This window comes from Adiantum capillus-veneris, chromosome 1 (assembly GCF_014529385.1).
Source record: "Adiantum capillus-veneris isolate H3 chromosome 1, ASM1452938v2, whole genome shotgun sequence".
Lineage (NCBI taxonomy): Eukaryota > Viridiplantae > Streptophyta > Polypodiopsida > Polypodiales > Pteridaceae > Adiantum > Adiantum capillus-veneris.
The window spans coordinates 3,312,901-3,316,247 of NC_140931.1; the positions used below are offsets into that span (position 1 = coordinate 3,312,901).

The 3,347-nt window shown below is 44.1% G+C and overlaps 1 pseudogene; it reads right to left on the minus strand.

Annotated features, from left to right (window-relative positions):
• Positions 1–325: 325 nt before the first annotated feature.
• Positions 326–828, minus strand: LOC147464218 (uncharacterized; annotated as a pseudogene).
• Positions 829–3,347: the final 2,519 nt, after the last annotated feature.

The following is a 3,347-nucleotide window of genomic DNA, read 5'->3' on the forward strand; positions in this document are numbered from 1 at the left end:
AGAGCTCAAAATATGCAACTTGACCTGCAAAATGTCTAATTTGACGTACATTTCCCAACTACATCTACTGCAGTCTGCATCAAGACTAGCTTCAACAACCCAACCATTTGCTTGCAACTCTCTATGCACCGGCTTCTGACGTGTCCATGGGTGGACCAAGTTTGGGTGCACCATCATTGCCCAACCTCTAGTTGAGCATTCATGCTGAACCAGAACATTATCTAAGTAAAATAAGATAAGAGAAACATGTAGGAGAGATGTATATAGAGACTACATAAGAAAACCACATATGTAGTACATGTATAGATAGTATAGAGAAATATTGTCAGCTACACCACCCTCCAAGGTCAAGAAGAGTTCCGTCCAGCAAAATGTGAACTCCACCTGGATAAAAAACAAAGCATGTTGTCCCACATAAATCATGGCAACTGCCACCTGGGTCAAATTGATGTCATTGTAATAAGACATATTCCATCTTTGGCTTCCACCTGTAAAACCATATGTAGGCCACCCATGCCTTTCATAGCATAGATCTTCAGCAGCCTGTATCCATAAGCTTTCATATACATCATAAGAAAGTATACCATCACTTGAAGCACTTGCATCATAGGTACATGCTTTTCCACCTGCTAAAGAGGACTCCATAGCACAATCCACCTCATGTGGGCAACAAAGCCAGGTGGAAGGCCCTGCAAAATACCAAAACTAGATAACTCCTTGCAAAGCAACATTCAATAGCATATCAACCAGCAGAATAGAATAACCTTGTAGTAACTTGTTGCCTGTGTCTACCCACTGCATAGCCAAGTCTACGTGCTCTTCATACATACCATTGCCTTTTTCTCCAATCCCTACTGTTTTCCAAACTTCAACTTCTGCCTCTACAATACATGATTCAAGAGTTTCTACTTCACAAGCCACCTCCACAACTGGAGTAGTATGAGGTGTTAAGTATGGAGCCTGATTTACCCTTGTAATTTTCTGTGGTAAAAGCGCACATTTGTAAGGCCCCCATTATGAGGAGAAGCCATCGTGCGTGAAGGAAAATCACTCACCGGAAACCAAAATTTTCACGGACAAGAATCAGGGGCAACTTTAGAGGCCTCCGGGGCGGAGGCCCCCGAGACTTTTTTTTTCGCCGGAATATTATGGCCGGACGACGGCCGGAAAGTGGTCGGAAAACAACCAGTCGGTTGGCCGGTTGTCGGAAGTCAATGGCCGGTGGCCGAATTCAAAAGCGGACTTGTCTTCTCAAGGGCGGCCACACATGGGCGGATTGGAGGGTCTGATTTGGACTTATTCGCACAAGGGCAGCTACACATGGCTGTCTCTCATAAGAGAGGGCAGCCCTTTTGGCCTATAAAAGGAGGCCATTTCTACACACATTTCATAGTGTGAAGTTGATGCAACAAGGTGAGTGTGAGGTGGTGAGAGTACTTAACAGAGCTAGCAGAACCTACTAAATCTTGCACATTGTAGCCACTAACAGATCTAACACAACTCAAAAAAGTCAAAAATGACAGTAGTGAATGGCTTCATGAGGTATCACTAAGTGCGCCTCAAGCTTAGTGCAAGGCAATCCCCAACAACAGTGCCAAAATTGTGTGCTTTTACCGCACATGTCGGAGGCTGGGAACTTGCCAAACACTGTGTGCGAACCAAAAATGGCTGCAAGCACACAAGTAGACTATCCTAGCAAGCTCAACGGGGCAATGGTGTGTCACTCACGGCTCAATGCTTTCCATCATGAAGGATTCCGTGCCACGAGAAATAAGCAGCCACCGTCGTCGTCGTGCTCAATGACCTCACCGCCATCGATGCCGCTGTAATGCTCTCTCTCTCTCTCTCTCTCTCTCTCTCTCTCTCTCTCTCTCTCTCTCTCTCTCTCTCTCTCTCTCTCTCTCTCTCTCTCTCAGCACACGATGGAGAAGAAGGTAGAGCAAGAGCAAGAGCACTTCTTTAGCATGCACCTGAAAGAATGAGGATTTTAGGTCAAAATGGACCTTTTATATGAATTTGACCCATTCACACATGGGCGTCCACAATGGCCGGTCATAGGAAAAATATTGCGCCTCTCATTGGCGATCACCTACACACCTATAGAACCGACAAGCCCGGTCTAGGACTCAAATAAGTGATAAGACATCCGTCAAAGGTGATCGGGTGTACGTAAGTGGTTAACGGTCTATACAAGAGATTGATCATTTTAGCGAGCTTGCATTGATCATTTTATTATGAATTATGATGACAATCTCACTTGATGTGCCTTGACAAGTTGTTTTGACATGATATAATGTGCATGGAGATGCTACGATAAAGTCCTCGACTAGAGATGGAGATCGACCACTACTAGAGTTGTACCATGGCAGTCGGACAAGATTTTGAGGAGGATCGTCTAATATCACCTTTAATACATGATTTTCAAAAGATAGTTGCCACTATTGGTCTCTTATTGCCATTGTGTGTCATGTGTGACTTATCATACTATGCATGCACGTATTATGCAAGTGTGTCTATGTGACTGTGTGTGTGTGTGTGTGTGTGTGTGTGTGTGTGTGTGTGTGTGTGTGTGCGCGCGCGCTCCCATGAGAAGTCTTGTGAGCCAGGCCTTCTAGAGCAAGGCGAGAGCCGGAGTCGCGTCACTATTAGGGAGCGGGAGAGAGCCATGTTGAAGCAGGGTTTGCTACCAATCCAATTGCAAGGAAGCAAGAGAGCGAGCCAAGCCGCGAGATGAGGAGGCATGAGTGAGGAGTTACCATGGCTTAGAATGTGAGGGACAGAGGGTTGAGAGCTAGGGTGTGAACCCACACTAGCTTTCTTTTTCTTGATGATGTTAGTTATATTTTTTGGAGCATCAGGAAGAGAATGGAGTTTAGGAGGGCCTCTTTATTTGGCATTTTAAGGGAGTCAAACCTTAGTATTAAGAAATCAATCAAAGGACAACTTTTGAATTCAAATAGATAAAAGGCCTAGTTTATTTGAATTCAAATTTTCCTCCCAAAATGAAATTTAAAATCTAGCGAGCAAAAGTTTATCATGTAACATATCTATGGAAAGAGCTCGGCTTGCAAATTCTAGATATATAATCTCCGCTCAAATAGGAGATCATATGTAGGAGTTATGAAAGGACAAAAATCATAAATTTTTCCTTCCCCTTTTTGGGGGGGAAAGTACATCCTTTGACCACTCTTACACCTCTCTTACACACCCATCATTTTGGCACACATGGGATGTATCTATTTTTCCAAATGTTAATCACCTCCATAATCTCATGGAAAATAAAAAGGCCCTCCTAGACCCCATCCTCTTCCTAATGGATGTACAAATCTGATGAGGGGGGCGTGAGG